The 26988-nt window shown below is 41.7% G+C and overlaps 1 protein-coding gene across 2 annotated transcripts in view; it reads right to left on the bottom strand.

Moving 5' to 3' along the window:
* The window catches only part of CDK17 (cyclin dependent kinase 17), a 188281-nt gene extending 172476 nt beyond the window's left edge, over window positions 1-15805 (bottom strand). The window contains exon 1 of one of the 2 annotated variants that reach the window (XM_067559770.1): window positions 15333-15805. The gene's annotated coding sequence lies outside the window, so the exon portion shown is untranslated. Of the gene's footprint in view, window positions 1-14813; window positions 14863-15332 lie in introns of those variants that run through there. The other variant, XM_067559771.1, reaches the window with a different exon arrangement.
* Between the last annotated feature and the right edge of the window lie 11183 nt (window positions 15806-26988).

The raw sequence follows: 26988 nt of genomic DNA, 5'->3' as shown, positions 1-26988 counted from the left end.
AATATTTGGCTTCACTGCCATAACAAATCCAGCCTGTAGACAAAGGTAACAAAATACCATGAAGAATCCTAAACTTTTAGTGCTATGTCACTGAACTTTTATTTTTAACTGTACATTTTATTTATTGGACTATAGATCTAAGAGGAGATAATTTTCAGGAACTGGGTAATTTAAAACATTATAATTTAGGTCCATCTGAGCTTTGGATGAATCCAACACTGAAAAATTTCCTACATCCCCCTCTAAGTCTGATAATTTATTTAGAAGAAAGGAACATTATCTAGTATAAGCTGTCCATTATATTCCTTTGGAATATAGTCATAGTGGAAATTTCAACTGTTTCCTTTCTACTGTAATCTATTCAGGTTCTACATCAAGAAATTTCTTCTGAACTCTTCCTACCTGGTTTTCTCAGTTTCAGCTCATGTGAACTTTTAGATATTATTACTTTTCAAAGACAGGTTTGTAACATTCAGCTTCCTTAGCGCTTACAGAGTTTTACACACCTCAATAATATCCCTTCTTATGCTCCAATACTGCAAATATATATCTATGTGCTTAAAATGAAGCATGTGCATAAATCTTTGCAGAATTGGGCCCTTGCTTGATCGCCTCTTTTTAACAACTATGGGCCAAAGCCTCCACTCCATCTTAATACCTATAATTAATTTACAAGAAAAATTGGTAAGAATTAGAAGGCTCAAATACAAATAAAGCTTACAAATACAAATCTCCAGACCTACACTTCAAATTATTCAGTTTCTTGAAAGTTGTCTAACTGGCCAAGCTGGTTTCTTAGTTAATGAGTTTTCTCTGCATGCACGTGTGTGTGCATACATATACTTGTTCTTTTTATAGCAATTTTTTATTTGATTGGGTTTAAATGAGAGAGAAAGCAAAAAGTAAAAAAGGGGAGACAGGAAAAAAATGCATCTATAATATTCTCATTTTAATCTATGCATATGTAATATAGGTTTATCTTCTATTCAGCATAATTTTATCATTTATTTCTCCAATTTTCTTATATAACTAAATAATTTTGGCCAAATCTTTTGCAGGATTTCATGGCTCAGGAGTGATTAATAACTGATGACATGACAAAGCTAATATCCACCATTACATACTAAGGTCCTAAATGTTGATGTTTATTAGTTTGAGCAATAAAGCCAATACAACTAAATCCTCCAAGTAAACCATAAAATGTGCAGTATATTTAAAAATTTAAGTGTGCACAACAATAGATTTGAATAGAATACATTCAAAACAATAGACTTTCAAAACAGACTTTTGAAATATGGAAACAAAGTATTTTAAGAGGCTAATCTTTCAGGGCTCATGGCCAAAACAGTTGCCATCTGACAACTGCTAAGAGGCCTATGTGAACATAAACTGAGAGTTTCACTTCAGTTTACAGTTGGTAAGAGTTATGTACACGACTCACAAGAATCATCACCACAATTGGAAATATCAACCAGGACACCAAAGAGTCAAGCTGAACATTAACTGCCAGAAGATGGCCCCAGAAGGACTGGGTTAAGTCACATTTGATAGACACCATACGGAGGGAAGGAGCCTAGCCCAACTACTGTATATATACATACAGCACCTGTTCTTGGACAATGGATTTCAGTTTAAAGGCTGTCATTCTAGTATTTTGCATAAGTACTATATTAACTCGCTTAAATAATTACATGATACCGTTTGCCAGCAATGTTTAAATCTCAGTTCACTTCAGGTAAACAGATGTAAGTTCAAAAAAAGTTACACCTAGATCAATTTAATTACCATAATTCGAATGATCAACAAGTACTTTCCATATTCTCTCTCACTTAGGATCAAAACAAGAATCTAAACTGCCATATTATTACTCATCTTTAATGGACTTTAAAACAGCAAAGATATTCTGGATATATTTAGCACATAGTGAACACCTTTGTTCTTCATATTCAATACAACTATATAGCCTACTTACCCTTCCATCTTTCCATGAGATTTATAATTAAACAAATCTAACTATGGTCTGTTTACTCCTCTAGTGATGTTATTAGAGAAAGACTGATTGCTATATTTATAAACAGAAAAATTCCAAAACCCAATAAAAATTCAAAAAAAGATAGTGTAACATAGGCTTTATACAAGATTTATTTCAAGATTGGAAATGCTTGTTTTTCAAAATAATTCAGATACTTTAAAACCTTACTTCTAGTCTGACTCGCTTCAGACCCCAGAGGCAAGTCCTGTGACTGGAGTACCATTTAGACTGGGCTTCTACTCAAGTAATAGAAAGTGTTTTAAATATGGTTCCAAGAATGGTTGTTTAAATATAGATTAGAACTATCAAACAAAGTCCAATTGCTTTAAAACCCAGTTATAATACAGTTTGGTCTCATCCACACAGGTACAGAACTAAAACCTTGGCACAGATGGAATAGGGGATAGGCTTGAGTTCCCACTTCCTGGGATGGAACTGAAGGAGAGAAGGGGGAGACTACATTATACCAGCTAATCTGCTGTGCATTTACTCTAAAAACCCTACAAATGTATAAAAAAAGAAATTATTTCACTGTTTAAGATAAAAATGATTTAAAGATTTATGATAAATTAAATCTTTAAATTTTGTATAGTATTTGAGAAAGACTTCCCTCCTATTCAATTTAAATACCATATTACTGTTTGCTGCAACTAGAGCATGACACAGACAGGAGTAAATAAATTGGTCATGGCTTCTGAGGGAATTCTGTGCCTAAAACTTCAGCACATAATTCTAAATTTTAAAATTCTGCATATTCTATTTGTCAATAAATAAATGTGGATGCTCCAGCTGGCAGTGGGGATACAGGCCTCTGGCGGCATAGAGGTGGGAGATCACCCTGCAGTCATGCCCCTCTTCCCCCCATCCCTCGTCCCCCAAAGACATGGATTCAGCGGTGAGGCTGCATCCGACCCTGACACAGCATAAGACCAGGGCCTGCCACAGAAACACTCCAGCATCCTGCTCCTCCATGCCAGGTGTACCAAGATAGCAAGCGAGAGGGACAGATCCTCGTGCACATGCCCAATCCTAGCCCCCGATCCAGATGTGAGGCAGGTAGGCTTAGCCTAGCAGGATCCAAGTGTGGAGAGGCTTAGTGGTGGAAGAGGAATCTAGGTGTGGGACGACAGGGTTCTGTGTGGAGCAATCTGGGTGCAAGCAGCTCGGTGAGGGGGGGATAGGACTCTGCAAGGGGGTCCAGGGAAAGGTGGTTGTGCCTCAACGGGGGGGTCCAGGTGTGGGGCAGAAAGGGGGGGTCTCAGTGTGTGGGGCTCATCAGGGGCATTCAGGTGCTGGGGGAGAGGGCTTAGTGGGGTAGGGGTCTGGGTATAGGGGGATCATCGGGGTGGTCTAGGTACAGGGTGTGGGAGTTCTGGTGTGTGGGGCTCAGTGTGAAGTTCTGGGAGCAGAAGTGGGGTGAGACTCGGCAGGGTTCTGAGTATGGATGGGTCCAGATGCACAAGGGTTGGGCAGACGGGGGAGTAGCTCCCTGAACAGTGACCCCTCCCCCTCACAGCTGAGTAGTGATGGAGGCAGGAAGCGGAGGGGAGGGGTTGTGGAGCTTCTTGTATCTGGGAGAGGTTTCTGGAGGTGAAGCCTCAGCTGCTCCTTGCAGGTAAAAAGGAAGTCCCATACTCCCCCAGGTACAGCAGGACTAGCAGTTGAGCTTGGCACAGAGTAGGAGTCACTGGTTGGGGCATTCTTAGCTCCGCAGTCATTTACCTCTCCGCCGGCTGCCCCAGACACCCAAAATGCCGTATCTGGGTTGCTGGGGCAGGGCATGTGACTGCTCTTGCAGCTTCCCTGTTTCCCCATCAGAAGTCATTTTTCTGTGAAGAAGCGAAGAAATCTGCCGAGGACATGAATTCTGCATGCATGCAGTGTCACAGAATTCCCACAGGAGTATTTATTCTTACAATGCCATAAACTAAGGACATATGAGGATTTGGTTGATAATTTTTTCCAGTTCAAGATGTATAACCACCACCTTTTCTGTAGGGCTTGGCAGCATGTTTATGATTTTTATTTATGAATTTTAAATTAAGGATTCAGCTTCACTTTGGTATATAGGTAAATTAAATTTAAGAGTCTGATAGTGGTAAGTTAACAATCAAATGGACTTTATAATTTCAAAACGGATTCTCCTCCTCCCATATATTTATATACACAATATACATGTATATTCAGTTATATGCAAGGAACTTCTAACCAATGAAAGTTCTATTAAGAACTAAAAGTCATGTCATAGTGTACATCTACACAGCTTACAACAGCAAGCCTCCAAGACAGGGTCAACAGACTTGGGCTTGCGGGGCTCACGCGACTGCTCTAAAAATAGCTGAGTAGACAGTACTTTGAAGTCATGGCTCAGGCTGGAGCACAGGCCCTGAAGCCTATGGAGAGGGGCTGGCTTCAGCGCTTGAGCTGCAACTTCAAAGCATGCGTTACACACCTATTTTTAGAAGACTAGCATGAGCCCCACAGGCCCAAGTCTGTTGATCTGGGCTGGGAGGCTCACCGCCATGGGTTGTATAGACTGCAACAGTCTGCACCCCATGTTCACTCCTTTTACAGGACTATTATACATTTTGTACAAAGTATGCCCTGTGAGGTATCATTTGAAAACTCCTCATTTGCTGATCATTATTGTCCTGGTAAAATATGTCTGGCAACATTGCACATAAAGTTATAAGATTCTTCTGTAGGATATTACTAAGATATGTTCCAAGTCTGGTGAGCAGTCACAAACCAGTTCCCCAGAGACAAAAGGCTAACCTACGCCTTAGGCAGGGGTCAACAAGATCAAATGGACCATCATCTGATTAAGTGGCCATTCTTTGTCAGGAAAGAGGGTGTGAGTGAAAAATCTACATCTTGACAAAGAAACAGTTTGGGGTTCCCATCCACACAGACTTTCTGTCTCCTGAACCTCAGCTGGAGATGATTCTCAAAAAAGGAAGGAGAGCAGATGCCCCAAATTACCCTCTCCCTTTCTCTCTTCCCACAGCTTCCCCAACACTTGAAGAACAAAGGAAGCAGCATTGGACTGGAAGACATTCAGCCAGTAAGACTGCTAAAACATGTGGTGAGAGAGACCTTTGTTTGAAATCCACTTGGCTTCTTAAATTAGGCATTAGTTACGTTTCACTTTTATTTCGTTGTAACCAATGTTGACTTTTACGCCTCATTACTTGTAGCCAACTAAAAATCTATCTTTCTGTCGTTAATAAGTTTGTTTTATCTAAACCAGTGTGTTTGGATCAAAGTGTTTTGAAAGCTGCATTTGGGAATAACAGGACTTGTGCACATAATTTTCTGTTAATGAAATGACACACTTTAAATGAGCTTGTATTGTCCAGGAGAGAGCTGGGCAGTACATAACGTACATTTCTGGGGAAAGTCTGGAACTGTGAATTTGCTGCACTCCTACAATATAACTGGGAGTAACTTACATGCTGGAGACTGTGTGAGAGCAGACCAGGAATGGTAACTCTCATAGCAAAGTACTGTAAAAGGCACCCCAGGCTGGAGAACTCAAGAGACACAGCTGTTCATCAGTCCAAATTATACTCTGAGTAATGTCACAGTAGACATACCCAGATTGCACAACTAAAGCATATCAAAACATTTGTTAAAAGGTGTGTGTTTTATGTAGATATGAGCTCTACACCAGAGCTTTGCTAAGTGAAACTGAGAACAAGCAAAATAGTACCATTTAGTTCTTGAACATTTTGAATGGTTTAATTATGTTATACCATGACTTCATTTATAACTGTACTAATATATTTTAGATTACTAAAATACCTTTAACTCCTTAGAGTTACGCATTAAATTTTACATCAACAACTATTTAGGAAATTGTCTTTTATTTTAGTAACAAACTTACAAGGTATTTTCATACTACTGTTTTTACCAAACTCATTCTGCAAACCCCATTCACACCCAACCAGAGGAAACGTGCAGGCACTCAGCCCAGTGAAGTTATCTAAGTTCAAAACATACCGAAGGCATCCTGAGCCTTGAAAGGTTGCTGTGTCCCATACTTTCACTTTGTTTTTAAAAAATAATAGAACAAGTCTCAGTTATAGGTTTTTAAATCTTTGGAGGCAGAATATACTGCATCAACAGGAGGCCTGTAGCTGCTATGAGGGAGCTTTAGAAAAATCCCTCCCAAACTTAATAGACTATGTAGGACTCCTGGAAAAGACAGGAGCAGAAAGGACAGCTGCTGAAGAGCAAGAGAGCTGTGGGACAGAGAAACACTATCAGTATGGACAGCTGGGGGCATGCCTTCAGTAGGTGTAAATTGTCTTTGTGACAGGCTAACAATTTCCTGCAATATCCAAATGAACTGTACTGAATTAAGTTAGACCTTATTGAATTAGAGTTAACACCTTTGGGGTACATTGTATTAAAAATGTAATTGTGTACGAGTTGTGGCACTGTATGTATCTTCTTTAGTAGGGAAGGGGGATGCTAATGTACTTCATTATCAACCCTTTGAAGTCACCCCCATGGAGAGGCATGCAAAAACTGGATCAAACTGAATTCTCCAGAGACCAAAAGACAAAGAAAGGGTTTTTGGCTAAAGAGCCTGTTTTTAAACTTGCTCGTGGCCTTTTTCCTGATCCAGCAAACTAACAGGATCCCTAGTCCACTAAGGGTAGGGTAGAAGGACTGGGTGCTTGTTCTAAGCTAGAGCTGTGATGAACTTGTGACCACAAAGGAATCCTCTTAGGTGGAGAGTTGAAGGACTGCTCCTGACAGAATCCATGTAAGCGTTGGGGTTAATTCTGGTGAGCTTATTAGCATGCATGTAGGTTATTTATTGTTTTATGTTTTTTCTATAATGAATAAAGTAGACTTGCCTCAGAAGTGCTGTGTGGTACCTTATCACTGTAATGATTACACCTGTTAACCATCTCTGAGGAGAAAGCAAGCAGGTGTCCTTGGGCAACCTATCTATGCTGGGAAATACACAGTGAATGCAAGGAACTGTGTGGTCTGGAAACACCAGTCTGAAGGGAGACACACACAAGTCTCTACTCAGAAAGGCAATAGCTGGGAAGCTGGAAGCTGAGATTGGGTGCCCTTGCTGAACCACTGAAAGGAAATACAGATGTAATTATGCTGAACTGTGAGTCTTCAACTGACTTTAATTTACACCAACTGAGGATCTGCCCATTAAATTATACAGGCAACAGACGACACTTCTGTTCCCACGTCACTAACTTTCCTCCATCCCTACCCAAAAGCAGTACACGCACCTTTTTGGGGAGAAGGGTTGTTTGTCCCCATTCCACATCAAATGCCTGTCTTAGGAAGGGAGGATGTCATTTTCTGCTCTCTCCTGCTAAGATTAGGGGGTAAATTCTAACCCTACAAAGCTTGTGTGGATTTATTTTGAAGAAGGGCTGGAATCCCTCTTGCTTACAAAAACATTTATGTAGATTTACATAATATTTAATTAAGAGGTGTTGAATGCAAGTGTGGACAGAGAAAGTTTGCAAAAGAACTTCAAGAGGTTAGAAATCTGAGCAGGAAATAAAATTAAATTCAACATGGGAAAATATTATTTAACATATAAGAGGAGGAAAAAAGCATGGGAGGAAATTAATTGGAAATTAATGATTGTGATGATTGACAGAATTTAGATGTGATCTTGCAACGTGATGTCAAACAAAAAAAAGCCAATACAATGTTGACTGCATAAGCAGTATCCCATCACAGACCAGAGAGAGAATGCTCCTCTCTAAGGCATAGCAAAACAGCAGTTAAAGTAGGTAGGTATTCTCTGCAAGAGCCCAACCTGGAACTTATTCTCTTCTTTCATCCAAAATAAGACAAATGTGATAACCTTCCAGGCATGCTGCAAAAGCCATTTAAGAGGGGTTGGGTTTTTGGTTTGTTTGTTTTGGGGGGAGAGGAGAGACAGGGGAAAGCAGGCTGGGAGAAGGGGGTAATGCTGAAGGTCTGTTGCCAAAGGTGAGGGTGAAAGGGGTTTTACTGTTGCTTTGATTTACTAGCTACTGAGTTAATGTATGACCAGAATACAAGTATTTTATGTTTCTTGGTAGTTATGTTATTTTTCCACAGATTATGAAGATAGAAAGGACCAGAGACAATCTAAACTGACCTTCTGCATAACATAGGCCATAGAACTTCCCACAGTTAATTGCTGTTTGAACTAGAGCATATCTTTTAGAAAAAGAGATAATCTTCATTAAAAAATTTCCAAAGTGATTGAGAATCCACCATAACCCTCGGTAAATTGTTCCAATGGTTAATTATCCCCACTGTTAAAAAGTTGCACTTTATTTCTAGTCTAAATTTGTCTAGCTTCAATTTCCAACCATTGGATCTTGTAATATCTTTTTATGCTAGACTGAAGATCCATCTATTATCAAATTACTATTCCCCATTTAGGTGCTTACAGAGATAAGTCACCCTTTAACCTTCTTTTTGATAAACTAAATAAGATGAACTCATTACATCTTTCATCATCGGGAATTTTTTTCAATCCTTTAATCATCCTCTTGGCTTTTCTCTAAAGCAGCTACAATTTTTCAACATCCTTTCTGACTTGTGGACACCAGAACCAGTTACAAAATTCCAGTAGTGGTCATACCACTGCCAAATATATAAATAATTTAATCTCTCTTCTGTTAATCAATATTCCTGTTTATACGTCCAAGGATCACGATCTTTAAGTATGGCCTCCAATTTCTGCATCTAGATGTATTTCTTTATATTTGGACATAATGGAAAGCATATTGCTTGTTTGTGCCCTGCTTACAAAGCAATCTGGATCATTTGATATCAGTTGACTTGTCCTCTTCATTATTCACAACTTTCCCAATCTCTGTCTCATCTGTAAACTTGGTCAGTAATGAATCTGTATTTTCTTCCAGGTCCTTATGTCTTTTTGTTTCCTTAATCAATTCTTTTCAATTTCTACCTTCTAATTAATTATTCATTGCTATCAATGTACCTTTATTTCTATTTGCTTTTATATATATAAAATATAGCTGCCTTCATTTCTACTCTATGCCAGGCTGTTTTCTTAACCAGTGCAGTCTTCTCTTTAAATTGTGGCATTTTGGGCTGCTAATAAAATGTTCTTAAACAGTGCCCAATTACCATTCACATTTTCCTGTTTAAGTTTTTTCTCCCACTCGATTTGGTTAATAGTTGTTTTTAGCTTTGTGAAATCTTTGTGGCATCTTTAAAGCACTATGTAGATATATTACTGGTCTGGACTTGATTTCGTTTGCTTATGACAAATGTAATCAAATCATGATCACTTGCACCTAAGCAACCACTAACTTTTAGTTCTGTGATCCATTTCTCTTTATCAGCCAGAATAAGGTCTAACATACAATACCCCTGTGTTGGATGCAACATTTTTTTAAGTTAGAAAACTTATCTATACTTTTTAGCAACTCTAAGGATGATTTGGTACTGGCAAGATGAATAAGACCTTCAACATATGTCATTCAGATTGAAATCCCCCATCATATAGCAACCTTTTTTCTTACACATTATATATAGCTAATTAAGGAGCTGGTCATCCTGTTCCTTAGTGCGATTTGGTGGTCTGTAGCAGAAACCAACCTGGCTACCCATTTATCATACACTTCACTAGTTTTTAAGGTTCCTAAAGATTATTGTATAGACATGTTTGTTGTTTAAAGCTAAATAAAAAACAAACGGATGAGGGCATGGCAATATCAGAAAGATAAATCAAACAGAATTCAGAAAAGAGTAACAAAATGCTTGGAGAAATTAGTTTCTGAAGAAATACTGTCTAGATTATGGAAATTTACAGTGTAGTAACAACTTCAGTGTAGTGACACGCTGCAAATTTCCCTAATCTATAAAATCCCTGAGAAGCAAAGGCCATGATATTACACATACGTTATTTTAACCATGTAACTATTCTCATTGATATTAAGAACATATGTAAATACAGGATCAGGGCCTACATCTGTTTATAACCACCATACATCAACTAGGTGAGGAGAAGGTGAAAAGAGATTGTAACTGCTCTACCAGTATTTGAAAACACCAACAGGGGCTGTGGGTGGGAGTATAATTGAAAACTGTGGATTAAAAGTAAAGCAAAGGGAGAACGTAAGAAAAAAAAGCTCCTAACTGCAACATCTATTAAGACCTACTTACAGTAGAAAGAGGAGAAGATAAAAGTATAAAACAATAGACTTGTATGCTAGAATTCCTTTATCAGAATATCAATAATTGTATTTAACTGTTCTGTTCATTGCATTCGTTTTTGTATTTCTCTTGTAAAACAAAAACAAAAAAAACTATTTCATAACTGATAAAGCCAAATATCTTTCTAAAAAAGAACAAATCAAGACCAGCCTGTTCCCTCAATATGGTTAAAGTACAATGTTTTTTATCCATTGGCAATAAAGAAGTTATAACACAAAGACCCAGGCTGAGGCATAATTCTGTTTTTTAGAAAGGCCCCAAAATAATTTTATTTAGAAACTTCCCAAATGTTCTGCAAGTATTCCCCTTGCATCATTCCATTCCATTATGCCTGATCACACTCCCATTCATAATTGGTATTTTCACTTTTCAGATTATGGTAGTTAGACAATCATTTCTCCTTTTCTTCCCCTGCCTCAGGCCCAGGTGTTGCTTGACCAAGCCACACACAGAGTTTCTAAACTTTCCTCAGATCCTTTGTTATTTGTCAAGACCTATGTTAATATACTGTTCCATATTGAACTAAATTTTCTAATCACTTTTTAAAAAATTGTGTTAGAACACATACCCCTAAATGTGGCAGAGAACTTTGTGTTGATATGGTTCTGTCTCCAATACTGACAGGATCTTAGTACTGAATCATCTCCAAGGAAGTGGCAGAGACCTGTCACTTAAGCTCATCATAATGGGACTGGCCAACATAATGGAAAACATACTGCAAGATTTCTGCATTGGCAGGTGGATGATTAAATGACCTAATTGGTCTTTTGCATCTCTAGTTTTCATAATTCCATATAAACAACATATTTATGCTTCCAGACTGACTAGGAGAATCAGTGCACCGCGGTCTTTCTTATTCACTGCCTTTGGCACATAATAATCTAGTCTCCTGTGTGCTGTAATACTTTGGTCTAATTTTGGTTGTTGGGTTTAGTGTGCGGATGCTGGGTGGTATTGATGGCCTGCGATACACTGGAGGTCAGACTAGATGATCTAGTGGATCCTTCTGGCCTTAAATTCTATAAATATCTAAGTCTGTCTGGTCCTAATTCTAAAAATGCATCTGTATTCTTGAAGGACTTCACACTTTGCTCCAATAATAGTAATGCTTTCCCATAAAGCTAAGTGGAAGTATAAATATATACAAGGGGGTAAAAGACAAGTGCAGTGCAATCTGTTTTTGAAATCACCTTTATGAGGCAATCTCCTTTCTTCAGTCTGCCTCCATTAAGCAACTAACATTTATTTATCAGTTTTCAGTAGTCACTTGGAATCTGCACTCTTGGAAACTACACTCTGCAAAAAACTACAAACTGAACCACTAATCAAGGTTATTTTGAGGCAAACTGGCTAAACTATGCTTTGAGAAAAGATACATTCCTGTTTCACCTAGATTAAAGAATAGAAGCTGAAATTCATTTTTGGATTTGTGTGCACCCGAATTAACAGACTGAGTCTAATTATGGCCTCCCCTCCTCCCTCACTGCAGGAGTCAACATCAATAACTAAATATCATGAACCAAGAATGTTTTGGGCTTAGATTGTTGTTTAGAAGTTCTCTCATGTAAGTGGTTTCAACTGAGCTTTGAAGTTAACACCTCCATTAACAGGAGAAGGGGAAACTAACAACTGCTAGAGCTATTATTCAGGCAGTTTAGTCAAGATGACAGATGTGTATTGATTTAAGTACAGAGGATTATTTATAGTTTCTCTTGTAAATGTGAAGTTTTGGCCAATGGCGCATCAAAGCTCACCTCACAGGCAAGCAGCAAACAGGAACACAAACATATTTCATTAAGTTCCTGGAACTTCTTGGCCAAATGCATTTTATACCATGTTTTTAGATAGAGCAATTTTTTACAACATATTTAAATGCTCTAGCGGCTTTAACAGAAACACTTAAATGTCACTGAGTGATGCCCAATTGTCCCTAATTGCATAGCAAGAGTTTATGGTGGAAAGGTGTGTATAAAAAGCATACAACCAAGCACTTTAGATTCTACTTTAAGTATATCTCACCCTTCATCAACATGTGTCCAGAAAGTTATCTGATGTGGAGAAGACGATAGAGAATTATAATTAGGACAAATGAAAGTAAATATTTGTAATGATTTATAGTACAAACACGTTTACCATGATTCAGTAACTCAATATTTAAGCTAGGAACAGTATTTCCATGATAGAGCTTGGGTTTTGGACATTATATTGTCTATTTTAAAACTGCATTTGAACTAAAAATTCAGCAGAGAAGATTCTAGCCATATGCTTTTTTAAAGAATTGTTTAGCTGTTCTTGAGTAAAACCTGAAAAGTATGTGAAATTCCCATGGTTTCCAATGTTCTCACCAAAATGCGAAAACAAGAAAAAAAGTATTTGTATAACAGAACTTAATATAATGAATCCATTGAATCCTTCTCCAGGATACCCTTTTCTGAATAAATCCTTTATTTTTCCATCTTAAAAAGAAAGGTACTTTTCAGGTTGGACAGTTTTAATAAAATTAGGTTCAGTGTAATGTATTTAGACTAGTTGGAATAGATATGAATACATTAAAACACTACACTAAAAGCCTTGTTTCTTCCTTTTAGCAGCAGACAGTGATTTAAGAAATGAGCAGGAATTAAAATTTTGATAATCCATTTTAAAAAATTCTGCAAAATTCTACTCTAAAAGTATCACCTTTTTTCAATAATACAGCCACACAGATTACTAACTCTTAATATTCAGACTATCCAGCAAGCATGTTTTTTCAGACTCATAAGATTTATGGAGAAATAAAGCAAGGATGGGTAAGAAAACAAAGCAGTTCTGTTCTCACCTGTTATCAATCCCAGCTAGTTTGTGAACTATAAATGGAATACTTCCGAATATTTTGAAAATACTTGCTTATTACTAGCAAACTGAATGTATCTAGTGTTTTACTTAATAAACGATCAGCGAAGACACTACACCATCCACTCACAAAACAGATTAAACTAATCCTCAACTTTCTACTCATGATTTTGTCCAGTTCTGCAAGCTGCTCCATGTGGACATACCTCTGTATCCAAGCAGAGCCTCACTGACTATTGTGGGGCTTTCTGCAGGTGGTACATGCAGAATAGCATGCAGGATAGGGGCCTAAATATCATGTTCTCCTTATTGAAGATCTCATAATCCACAGTCTGTATTGTAAAAGCCAATGTTATCGAAATAGCTGCATCAAAATAAAAAGTATGTTATGGGGTCTGAAAGCTTAATGACCTTTTACCAGCTTAATGTGATAGATACTTCTATATACTGCATTCATCTAACTTCAAGTTGTCCTTTCAAGTAAAAATATTTTTTTAAAAGAGCCTTAGTTCAATACTTAAAGTTATATTTGTTATTTTTAATGTTAATTAGGGAAAACAGCTTGTCTCCAGTCACTAGCAGAAGTATGCAGATGGATCACAAATTCAGAACATAGGAAGTCAATAAAACATCTCAATTTATCTAATTTCTTTAATGCGTACAACACCACATCTGCTTTACTTTCTGAACTATATTTATATAAAAATAAATCCAAATTTAATACCAAGTCCCAGTTTCCATAAATGTTTTAATCTGCCCGAAAGCATCCAAGCTCTTAACCTTCCATTTCAGAGCAAGTAGCTCTCCAACTCAAATGAGTGCAATTTATAAAAAAATAAAAATAATAATAAAAAACACAACATGAGCATTTATCACCCCCAACGCATTTCCAAACCGGGGTGATTACAAGGAAGGTGGCTGAAGGGTTGGGTTTTTGTTTGTTTTTTAGCTTTGTACCCTTGAATGGGGGGAGGAGGAGAAAGGAGAGAAGCATATAGAGTTTCTGAAAGGAATTATTTGGCCTCAGCTATGATATGCCTCTGCTTGATTTTCCTCAACACTGGCAATATTGTTAACTATCATACACAAGGTGCCAAGGACAGTACCAAATTCAGAACAACTTTTAAATTCTCTCTAGCAATCAAAATTGTTGCACAGAGAAAAGATAAAAGGGATCAAGGCCAGCAAAACACTGTTTGAAAAGCAGCTAATCCATTTCTGTGAATTCCATTATATAAAGTGTGATGACTTTCCACAAATACAAGATGTGATTCATGCTCAGTAGTTTCCCCCTTTCTGGTGGGAGAAGAACTATTTTGCTCAGGCTGTATCTATGATATTACAGATCCCAGGGAGGAGGGGGAGAGAGAGAGTTTTCACAGCCGTTCAGGGTCCATAAGTGTTCATATATCCTGTCATTTGGAAACCTTTCCCAAAGCTTAGGGCAAAAACACTGTTTAGTCAAGGAGAAAATAACAAGGAGAAAAACCCTGCAATGTGAGTGCATGTGTCATACGTGTGGGGGTTGGAGGAGAAGAGCTGTCAGGAAGAGAGAAACATCTTTCAGGGGGGGGGAGAAGAGAGAGCTTATGCATAAAATTGAGATCAGAGACACTGAACGAGGCATTCACGGCAACAATCAACTTTTCCTTTAGGCCTAACTTGCTTGTGCCTTTAATTTTCAAAATGGTTTAGCAGCAGCGACAGCAGCACTCACCCTTCCCTTTCCTCCGCACCCCACGCACACACCAGAGGAGGCTCCTGCTGCGCTCTTACTGCCCTAGTCAACGTCTTCGCATCACCTTCAGGGGGGAGCCAGGCGACTACCACCGCCGCCGCCGCCGGGACCTATTCGTGCTGCCCCCGCGGGCTGCCGCTTGCCTGCTCGGCTCCAGACACAGCCCGGAAACGCAGGATGGGCGCAAGGGCCGGGGGCTGCGCGCTGGGAACCCCGACCCCCTTCCCGTCAGCCCTGCCAGCCCCCCACCGCCACCCCACGGGGGTCACTCCCGGGGACCAGAGCCACGTAGGCACCTTGGCACCCCCGGCGCTGCTCTGACAGCCCCTCGCCCGCCCGCCCCTCTGCCCCGGGCCCAGCACCTTCCCCTCCCGCCAGGCCCAGTTTTACCCCCAGCCAGGGCCAAGGCTGCCCCCTTCCGCGGGCCGGGCCCGCACTCAGCCCGGCTGCGGGACCCCCCGGGCCCGGGGAGAGGAGACACGAACAGCCGCAACTCACCAGCAGCGCCGGGTCTCCGCTGGTCCGCGGGGGAGGCGCTTCCTCCTCCCCCTGCTAAGCGCGGCAGCCGCCTCCGGGAGCCGAGCTCGGCCGCCCCAAGGGCCGCTTCCTCCGCCGAGGCGCTGCGGGGTCCCGGCCGCTTCCCCTCCCCCAGGAGAGAGTCACTTTACTCCCCTCTCCAACATGGCTGCTCCCCGAGCCGCTGCCGCCTCCGCGGCTCCCGACCCCGCTCCGGCGGCCGCCCCCTGAGCACCCCCGCAGGCCGGTCCGCGGCAGGGAGCCGCTCGCCCCGGGTGGGAGCTGGAGCGGCGCTGGCGGGCTGTGGGCGCCGGGCCGGACGCGAGGCGAGGCGAGGCTGGGACTGCGAGGGACTCGGGCTGCGGCGCGACACCTCCGCCTGCTCCCAGCACAGCAGCAGCGACTCGCGCTGAGACAGCGGCGCAGCCGGAGCCCAGGAGGGGCCAAGGGCGAGCGGGGCCAGGGCGACACCTAGTGTCTGCGGCAGACACGGCAGCGCCCCGCCTCCGGCCCCAGGTACGCCGGGCAGCCCGGGCCAGAGAGAGAGACAGAGCGAGAACTACGCGCTGCTGCAGCGATTGCTGTAACCCGCCCCCCAACTAACCCCCGCCCCCGGGAAAGGGGAGTCTCCCCCCACACTCCTACACATGCTAGCAAAGGGGTTCCCCCCAGACACCCTCACACACCAGCACAGGGGTACCCCCCAAACACACGCACCCTGGAAAGGGGCTTCCCACAAAACACACCCCACACGGTGGAAAGGGGCTTCCGCACAAAATCTCCCTCCCTCCCCACACACAGGTCGGCCCCTGCCTTCAAAAACACACCTCTTTCAGAAGGGAGAGAGCTGCTCCTCTAAAATATCTCCCCTAAGAAGCATCCTCTCCCCCACCTAAGAGAAGGTGCTGCTCCCTCTGAGACATTACTCCCAAAACATTTAGAAGAGAGGTCCTCACCCTTTTTACAAAAAAACCTCCCCATCACCAGATGAGGAGGCTGACTTCCTCCTTCAGAACATCCCCTCTACACACATCCCAGGGGAGATAGAGCTCTCCCCACCCCCAGGACATACACCCTTTCTAGAAAAGGGAGCAGCTCCCTGTCCAAAAAATCCTTCCACACATCTTTATTAGAAGAGGGAGCTTCCCCCCAAACATAGATTATATGCAGAAGATGGAGCTGCATTAGGCTCATGAGGTTTTGCCAGACACAGGTTCTGCCTCCACACATGCTGCACAGGTGCCGTGCTGTCTACACTGGCCCCCATGCTGTAATGCACAAGTCTGGAAGTTCTAAATAGCTCCCCAAATGACATATTTATAGGATGTAAGTGTGTGAAGAGCATGAGCATTTTCTGATTCAGCCTGTTTGCCTGCATCTACTAATAATTAACGTTTGCTACTGGAAATACTTCTATTTGAGGACAGTAAGGCCTTTTCATCTGCCTGTGTGGTAGTGAGCATTTGACAGGTTGGTGAACTGAGTCACAAAGCAGTGATGTGACTTTTGTAGCATTATGCAGTGAATCATGATCGTTTGTATAGGTGCTGGAACTAAGGTGCTGGGGGTGCTGCCGCCTCCCTTAGCTTGAAGTGGTTTCTATCATATATAGTGTTTACAGTTTGGTTCAATGGCTCTCAGCACCTTCCCTATACAAATTGTTCTAGCACCTCCGACCTCTTGTCCTGTGCATTTGTCACAAAACCATCCTTCCCGTGTTTGTACCTGCAGTGTTTCCTTTCCCTTTCCCTCAGTCTCAATTTCTGCCCCATTTCTTCTTTTCAATGGCTGTTTCCCATTCCCCACTTCTTCCAGTCAGTCCATTCTGTCCCTGAATTTCTTTGTAACACTTTTTGTCCTACTTCCTGGGGATGGTAAAGGCCAGGAAGTAGCACTGCAGGCCCTTTATTCTTCCTCAGATTAATATGTTTTACATTTTTACCATACAGGAAGTAAAATATCATTACAAGATCAGATCTCACTTCATTTTAGTGACTCCTTGAGGGTCTGAAAAGGTCAGTGAAGTACAAATAAAAGTAGTAGTATTTGAAATACAAATACCAGACCATGTACCCACTGCACTAGTGTAACTTAGGACTCATTGCCTTGTCTTTTTGACACATATTGATTTTTGTTGTCAGTTTGCTTGTTTTCCCTTATTTATTGGCCAAAGTTCAGTGCAAATAACACAGCATCTTTCATCAAAATGGATCCGAATCCATTTTACAGACTTTAGTAAATGACTTTACTAGGCCAAATCCTGTACTCCTTACGTAGGCAAAACTCAGGCCCAGATTCTTTGCTTCATTGAGCTTCTCCTCTGTGTAGGTGTGAGTAGAGAAAAATCAGGAAACTGGTTATGGGTCCTTGACTCTTATGGTGGATCTGTACTACTCTGTGACCTGGTATAGATTGGAGTAGCCTAGGATTTGTTCTAATTTACACTAGCTGGCTACAGTTCTGGAGGGACCATCTGACAGCTGAGCATAGCCACAGAATGCAGTATACTCTGGCAAGTCCCTCTACTCAAAAGGGCCAAGTGGGGTAGGGGGGAGGTGGCATAGAAGCTGAGTGCCAAGACTCTGTGCCACCTGAGAACATTCCTCCTCCAGGGGAATTCCCAGCTGGCCAGTTCTGGCTATTTTCCAGTCCCTTTGCACTTTTCAGGCAGCATAAAGGAATCAGAATAAAACTGAGAATCTGGCTTCCAACAAAGTGAAATAACTTGGATTTGCCTAAATAAGGAATTCAGAAGTTGGACCACTTCTTACAGTATACATACGATTCACTTTGCTCATTAATGCAGTACTGCAATCTGAGAGGGAATACACAGTAGTTTAAGACACAAAGTAAAGAAGAATACCATCGAACATGGAAGTGCAAAGGGAATTTATGGAGGCAAAATGTGACTGCCAACTTGACATTTGTCCAAGATGCCAGGATAATACCTTTATTGTTGCAAAATTAGTGTGATTTTTAATAACTCTTGAGTATTCAACTAAACAGTGATTCACAAAGGGGTGTGTGTGAGCTGAGAGCTTATGCTATTTACTTAATGGCTGAAAATATTTTGAAAGACATTGAAGGAGAGGGTCTTTTTTTTTTTTAAATAAACACACACATTTTTGTACACCCTTGAAGTCTATTGTGACTGGAAAAGCAGGGAAATCATGACAAAAGAGACAATAAGCTAAAAAATGAACAAGTGTGATGGGTAGGGCCCTTCCAAATTCCTGGCCGTGAAAAACGCATCACAGATCGTGAAATCTGGTCTCCCCCTTTGAAATGTGGCTATTGTCAGGGATTTTGCCTATATTGCCACAGTATTGCCAGTATTGTAAGTGAAGCAATGCTATGACCCCCCTACTCCACAATAACCTTGCGACTCCCTTTGAGGTTAGGATCCCCAGTTTGAGAAACATTAACTTAAGGCTTTACATGTTTATATTTTAAATACATATTCATGATTTTTGACAATACAATGAAATTTAAGATTTAAATGTCAGTCACGGTGAAATTCAAGATTTTTAAAGTGCTATGACCATGAAATTTACCCAAATAGACTGTGAATTTGGTAGGGCCTTAGTGATGGGTCAGCAGAGGGCAGTGAAGTGAATCTCCTGCTGCTATTTCCCTCCTGCCATGGAGAGGGATAGGTGGCCAGGAGGAGGGGATTCTGTAGCAATTAAGGAACTTGGAAGGGGAGGGTTACAGAGTCTGAGGGTCTTGGAGGACTGGGGCATTTGAAGATGGAGAAGGGTTCTGAGGACCACCAGGTGTTAGAGCTAGGGTGTGAAATTGTAACCCCATAGAAGTCAGTGGGAGTTTTGCCTTTTACTTCAGTGGAGCCAAGATTTCACTGTAGACTCTTAGCAGCTGAAGTACCTATATCACCTGGCTGAGCCAGGGTTTAGCTAGTACTCTGTTAGGGACTAAAGACCAGGTTTGGTACCACAGAAGTAAGTCCCATAGAAAATGGACAATTTCTCCTCTCAATTGTGTGAGGACTTTTAGTCAGACTGCTTAGAACTCATTTTTATTTTAGTACCTAGGTACTGCCCTGCTCCCCTAATTAGCCAAATGGGCACACATATCCTGGCACAGGAGAGTGGGGCCTACTTCAGTTACAGGGACCAGCTACCCTGCAACACTTGCTTTCTTTAAATTAAAATGTGGATTTATCTGAAAAACAAGACAAATAAAAATAACTTCAAAATTGCAATTCAAACTGTCATAAAGCCCAAAATGTACAGTTAAAGTAGACACCATTACTAATTGTAACAGCCTTAACTTTGAAACTCAAAGCCTTCCTCACAATGAATTAAGGCTGTGATCTTAACGGTACTTTAACAGGTTCTGAATAATCATTTAAATTTATTGCTCTTGTGAATTGTTTTTGATGGGTCTGTTGTGAGCATAGGAGATAATCAGACATGCATCTTCACAAAATCCCTGAGTAGTTATAATTAAACATTTGACAGCTATGAAATCAGGAAGGACAAAGCACCATTGGAGTTGCAGCTAGCAAAGGATGTGAAGGGTAACAAGAAGGGTTTCTACCGGTATGTTAGCAACAAGAAGAAGGTCAGGGAAAGTGTGGGCGCCTTACAGAAGGGGGGAGGCAACCTAGTTACAGATGATGTGGGAAAAGCTAAAGTACTCAGTGCTTTTTTTGCTTCTGTCTTCACAAACAAGGTCCGCTCCCAGACCACTGCACTGGGCAGCACAGAATGGGGAGGAGGTGAGCAGCCCTCGGTGCTGAAAGAACAAGTTCAGGACTACTTAGAAATGCTGGACATGCACAAGTCCATAGGGCCGGATGCAATGCATCCAAGGGTACTAAGGGAGTTGGTTGATGTGATTGCAGAGCCATTGGCCATTATCTTTGAAAACTCGTGGCGATTGGGGGAGGTCCTGGATGATTAGAAAAAGGCAAACATAGTGCCAATCTTCAAAAAAGGGAAGGAGGAGGAAGTGGGGAACTACAGACCGGTCAGCCTCACCTCAATCCCTGGAAAAATCATGGAGCAGGTCCTCAAGGAATCCATTTTGAGACACTTGGAAGAGAGAAAGGTGATCAGGAACAGTCAGCATGGATTCACCAAGGGCAAGTCATTCCTGACCAACCTGATTGCCTTCTGTGATGAGATGACGGTCTCTGTGGATGTGGGGAAAGCAGTGGACATCATATACCTTAACTTTAGCAAAGCTTTTGATATGATCTCCCACAATATTCTTAATCAGGAAATTAAAGAAGTATGGGTTGGATGAATGGACTAGATGGATAGAAAGCTGGTTAGATCATTGGGCTCAATGGGTAGTGATCAATGGCTCAATGTCTAGTTGGCAGCCGATAACAAGCGGAGTGCCCCAGAGGTCAGTGCTGGGTCCAGTTTTGTTCAACATCTTCATTAATAGTCTGGAGCAGCGGTCCTCAACATTTTTTTCCCTGAGTACCACTTGGGTCAGGTACAGTCAGGTCAAGTACCACTTGACCTGCCTGTACCTGACCCGAGTACCACTCGGGAAAAAAGGGGGGGGGGGACTTTCGGCGGCAGCGGGGTTTCACGGCAGCGGTGGGCCGGGACTTTCAGCGGTGGCGGAGTTGCGCACCAGGCTCCATGCCGGGAACACTGCCCTCCGCCGAAACCCTTCCGCCATTTCCCCTTTTCGGCGGCAGAGTTTCGCAAGGGTCGGTGGGAGGGCCCTTCCGGCTGCGGCGCATTCGGTGGCGTGGTACGCCTCGCGTACCACCCAGCCTTCTTCCGCGTACCACCCAGCCTTCTTCCGCGTACCACCGGTGGTATGCGTACCACCGGTTGAGAACCGCTGGTCTGGAGGATTGGGTGGATTGCACCCTCAGCAAGTTCGCAGATGACACTAAGATGGAGGGAGTGGTAGATATGCTGGCAGGTAGGGAAAGGATACAGAGTGACCTAGACAAATTGGAGGATTGGGCCAAAAAAAAATCTGATGAGATTCAACAAGGACAAGTGCAGAGTCCTGCACTTAGGATGGAAGAATCCTATGCACTGCCACAGACTTGGGACCAACTGGCTAGGCAGCAGTTCTGCAGAAAAGGACCTAGGTCTGACAGTGGACAAGAAAATGGATATGAGTCAACAGTGTGCCCTTATTGCCAAGAAGGCTAACGGCATATTGGGATGCATTAGTAGGAGCATTGCCAGCAGGTCGAGAGAAGTGATTATTCTCCTCTATTCGGCACTGGTGAGGCTTCAGTTTTGGGTGTCCAGTTTTGGGTCCCCCACTACAGAAATGATGTGGACAAATTGGAGAGAGTCCAGAGGAGGGTAACAAAAATGATTAGGGGGCTGGAGCATACGACATGAGGAGAGGCTGAGGGAACTGGGCTTGTATAGTCTGCAGAAGAGAAGAATGGGGGGGGAGGGGATTTGATAGCAGCCTTTAACTAGCTGAAAGGGGGTTCCAGGAAGGATGGAGCTATGCTGTTCTCAGTGGTGGCAGACGACAGAACTAGGAGTAATAGTCTCAAATTGCAGTGGGGGAGGTCTAGGTTGGATATTAGGAAAAAACGTTTTTCACTAGGAGGGTGGTGAAGCACTGGAATGGGTTGCCTAGGAAGGTGGTGGAATCTCCATCCTTAGAAGTTTTTAAGGTGTGGCTTGATAAAGCCCTGGCTGAGAGGATTTAGTTGGGGTTAGTCCTGCTTTGAGCAGGGGATTGTACTAGAAGACCTCTTGAGGTTCCTTCCAACCCTAATCTTCTATGATTCTATGCAAAGGTCAGAGGAAAGAAAGCAAGACACTGAAAAAAGAAAAGAAGCCAAAAGAAAATTTTGATTAATTCACACTAAAAAGAAAACAAGTCTTATCATGTACCTATATTAGTTAATTTCCTTTATTACTAAGTTAAATGGAATATGTGTTAGCCAATAATTTCTGTATAGCTGACCAATAATTAAAAAAATCCACTAGTTTTACAGATACTGTTCTCTGAGTGGCTGATGCACACAATAGATCTGTTCCCTAAATCAGTCAGAACGCAGTACATAGATACTGGTAGAATGAACTACTGCCTCTGGAAAAAGTGATGAAATCTACATCAGACATTAGGTATAATATGCATACAGGAATAGAAATAGAGCAGTCATGGGACCAGTGTTTCCTGCTTTGAATATAAATGTCGTGGCTTTTTCTTAGCCTTTATACAGCAGTAGGATATTGTTATTCTTTGTCAATAAAAATAACAGTTATGGATCTCAAATCAGTAAAATAAATACATAGGTGGACTTAAACATTACAAATACATATATATTTTAAAATACATGTGAAAAGCAGTTACTTTCCTGCCAAGACCCATGTTCAGAATTCTGTGTTTCAACAGCAGGAACTGATGACCTCACAAACATCTAACACAGTGTAGGAAAAGATTGTACTTTTAGTGTAAGTGATGTGCCCAGTTGTAGGGGAAGACTGAAAGTCTTGGCAGGTAAGTAAAGGGGAAGTGATTTCCAAATATGATATTATGCATTTTAATATGCAATTGCTCTTTTCCTAGGTGCCAAAAATGTTTAAAGAATGCAATATCCTTTAACTAATTGTATTTCTGCTCTGTGATAGAAAAGAAACAGCTATTCTGCTCTCAGTGAGAGCTATTTATATGCTGTTTTGTAGAACACTCTTTTCTATAGTGATAAGGTTCAAACTATTAAAAAATGTACTCCATTTAAAATAGTCAAATGTAGTTAATTTCTTACTTTTTCATCCAATGTCTTTATTCATATGAAGTTTTTTTTTCAGGTTACTTGAGCTCAGTTCAAAGTTTGATTTATAGAACTCTAGTGTAAAAAAGAATCTTTTAAAATATTCTTATATTTCATTGAGAGACCAGGATCACCTTCTTCTTTGAATGAATGAAAGCAGGAAATAGCAATATGAGGAAAATTTAACTTTAACCCCTGGTACCACTCCCCTGATTATCAGCTGTGATTGCCCAAGTCCCAGTAATGACAATGGCCTTATCTCCACTAGTCATTTGCCCAAACTTCAGCAATGGATGATTAATCACTGGCATATTTGCACTGACGCCCAAATGGACACAAGGAAAGCTATTTGTAACTGTGAAGCTTACCCCAATGTCATGCAGGGGTTAAGCTCCAAAAATGCAAATTTCAGCTTTCCTTGTCTATGATTTGCAACAGTGCAACTACATTTGTGTCTAGCCAACCATCAGTTACTGGAATTGGGGAAAATTCCCATTATTAACAAGGTAGAGGAGAAGAATAGACCTCTCACCCCAAAACCTGTTAATCCACTTTATATTTTACGTAACTTTACAAATCACTGTAAATACAAGATTGAGAATATGGTCTGTAATCACCGTATTACGTTATTGGACAGTTTTGTTTTGCTCATGTACTGGCTATTATGTCTTTTCAGCAGAGTGAGTGAATTTTTTGTTTGTAACCAACTTTTGCTACTAGACTTGATCTAATTTTCTTTTTCTCAAAGTTTTTTGGGGGTGGGGGTGGTGGTGTTGGGGGAGGGAATAAAGAGACTCTTGCAGTGGAAGGAAACAAGATCTAGCTCTGAGAAGCTTCGTTCCTTTATCTCTCTTGTAGAGCCCAATCTAGACCCCATTGAAATCAACAGTCTTTCCCCTGTGTTTGGTTGGAGCTGGATCAGGCCTTTAGTGAGGGAGATGGAGGGAAGAGGAGCTATTTCTGCTCCAGTGGGCAAACAGGTAGTTGCATGGGTGGTGGTTATAAGAAGCTCCTGCTCGGTCTCTGCCCCGGTGGCCCCCTCTTCCCACCCCTGCTCCACCTCTTCCTCTCGAGGCCCTGTCCCCATTCCACCTCTTCCTACTCCTGCTCGTCTTTTCCCTGGAGGCTCCCCCCCCCCCCCCACCTGCCCACTGCTCGCTTCTGTCACCCCTCTGCCTTGCACCACTCGCTCCTCTTGGCCACCTCCATCTCTGGCCCTCGCTGAGTTGCTCCAGCATCAGCAGCATAGACAGCAGCGGGAGTAGTCCCACAGCTGGGCCAGTCAGTGAGAGACAGAAGTTCAGAACTACTTTTAAAAGTGATAGGGCCCTGGCCCCCTCTTTGGGACTTCAGCTGGGATTCCTCCTCCTACTGTGCTGATGCTGGAGCAACTCAGCTAAGGGGTGCTGGAACAGGGGTGGACAGGGCCCCATCACTTTTAAAAGTGATTCTGAACTTCTGTCTCACTGGCAGGCTCAGCTGTGGGACTACTCCTGCTGCTGAAGCAATTCAGCCAAGTCCAGCAGAGGAGGGAGGAGCAGAGAGGAACAAGGGGGGGGGGGGGGGAAGCCTTGTGGGAGGGGCCAGACTGGCATGAGTGGTGGGTGGGGCCTCACGGAAGGGGTGGACAGGAATGGGGCCTGGAGCAGAGTGGGAGGGTGGGGAGGTAGAGAATGGGCGGGGCCTCAGGGGGAAGAGGCCAAGTGGGGGTGGGACCTTCGGAATGGAGCCAGCCTCCCCAAATGCAAGAAGCATGCACCACCTATGGGGTAATTGTATAATTCTCTTTTAATTTCTTTTCTGTTGAGGCTATTGCTAAGAAATGCTGCCCTGTTCCTGCTTTTCCTTTTCAAACACATGGGTGGGGTAGTTTGGAACAAGAAGTGGAAGGGGAAAAGAGACCGTTGTTCCTCCTTCATTTCTTTTTCACATGCAGGAGAGGAGAACATGAGTGCAAGAGGAGAAATATGAGACACAGACACCCATGGCTGTAGAGCTGGGTATCTGTTTTCTTTCTTCATAAGGAAATAATTGCATATAAAATTGCAGTCTACTTTCTAAATCAATTAGAAATGCCATGAATTAGGCTTTCAAAGCTATTTTGCACAGTTGCCAACTCTCACAATAGTTGGTGAATTTTTTTAAAGTTTCCTGTAATCTCAGAAGTATTGGCAATAAAGTTGTGAATTTTCCTTTATTCAAAATGGTCTCCATCTCTCATTTTTAATGGAGCTAAAATTAAACTGCCTTCAGTCAAGATGGCTGCCATTTTCCTATAATCTTTCTATGTGAAAGTGAGTGTATTCACCAGTTTCCATTGTTTACTGTTAAACTGCAACCCATTGCTTTGAGGGAGGATGGCTGCCATTTTATGGTTATGAGGCTAGATAGGAAACTAAGTAGACAGGAATATGGGGAGCAGAAGAGAAGATGAAGGGTGTCAAGTAATGTAGAGAGCAGGAGAGAGACTGAAGAGAAGTAAGAAGAAATTGAGAGGGTGCTGGGACAGATGAGAGAGATTGGGATACTGAAGAGAAAAGTAAGAAGAAATTGAGAGGGTTCTGGGGATAGGAGAAAACAGGTGGAAATGGAGAGGGGAGAAGTTTGTTGCAGAGGAAAGTGGGACAGGGAGAGAAGAGGTGTATAAGGGAATAGCAGTGAAAAAGAATCTGAGGGATAAGGTGCTGTAAAGAGGGAAATTGTGGGGACAGGTGAAAGTATGGGTTGAGCTGAGCACAGGAGACTGGGGGGGTATGGGGGAAAATGTGAATGAGGAGAAGACTAAGTAGGGTAAAAAAGAGAGAGCGAGATATGTGATAGTGATAGGGGAAGCAGACAGATGGAGATTTCCTTCAGTGCAAGGGTTAGGAGAAGGTAAAAGGAGGTTCCCTCTGAGAAACCAAGGGGGAAAACTTTCATTTTTGCATGTGCAGTTAAGGTTGAATTTTGAACCTGAAATGATCCCACACACTTTGGGAGTGGGTTGGCTTTCCCCCGAAGACTCAAACCAGAAGGCAAATTAAAACAACCCCGCCCGCATCTACCCACACTATTCTGTTTTAAAATCCCCTGAGTTTAAGATAATCATGATTTTGGGAGTCTGACTCATTATTTTGAATACATGGCATGTACAACACCATTTGCTCTATGTGCTCTATTCACTAAGGGCCAGATTCTGTTTTCCACTGACTTCAAAGAGGCAAGATCAAGCTCTAACAAAATATCCTATCCCTTCCCCAAATTATTGTTAGTGAAACACCTCTAAAAGCCAGTTGATGACAGCACATAGTAATTACATATACTAACAGAAAAAAATTGATTAAACTAAGTTGGAACATATAGAATATGTATGAACCCGATCTAGTATAAATAATAAAAGTGCATCTTAAAGAGATACAAATCATTGTTACAAATGTTAAGAAATCATAAATTCCAATCTGGGTATCTGTAGAATTCTTCCACATGCCCTTTTTTGTGTACAACTTTTTTCTATTTAGCTTTGTCAAATTGTTGATTGATCAACTAATCCATTTTTTAAATCAAGCACAGTATTTTTCAAGGTCTGGTTCTGCACAGTGTAAGATAATTATATCTAAAAACAAGAAAGAAGCAGGAATGCCACCAGTCCCCACATATCTGTTACTTGTCAGCGTAGATTTCAGTCGCTGCCACAAAAATATAATAAAATTAAATGCTACGTTTTATTTAATGTATTTATTTGTACTTTACCATTTACTGTTCTCATCTTAAAGTTCTGCTGTTCACTTCACATCTTATGCAACTGTGGCATTCTCAATGGCCATATAGATATTCATAACACAATCAAACTGCTGTACATGTAATTATATATAGCTTTTTAAAATAAACCTTCTATTGAAGCTTTTGTAAATTAAC

This window comes from Emydura macquarii, unplaced genomic scaffold, assembly GCF_026122565.2.
Source record: "Emydura macquarii macquarii isolate MOO-44397 ecotype Brisbane River unplaced genomic scaffold, CSIRO-AGI_Emac_v2 contig_2205, whole genome shotgun sequence".
Lineage (NCBI taxonomy): Eukaryota > Metazoa > Chordata > Testudines > Chelidae > Emydura > Emydura macquarii.
Note: the sequence above shows the minus strand (reverse complement) of the source record. Positions and strands in the feature narration are given on the sequence as shown.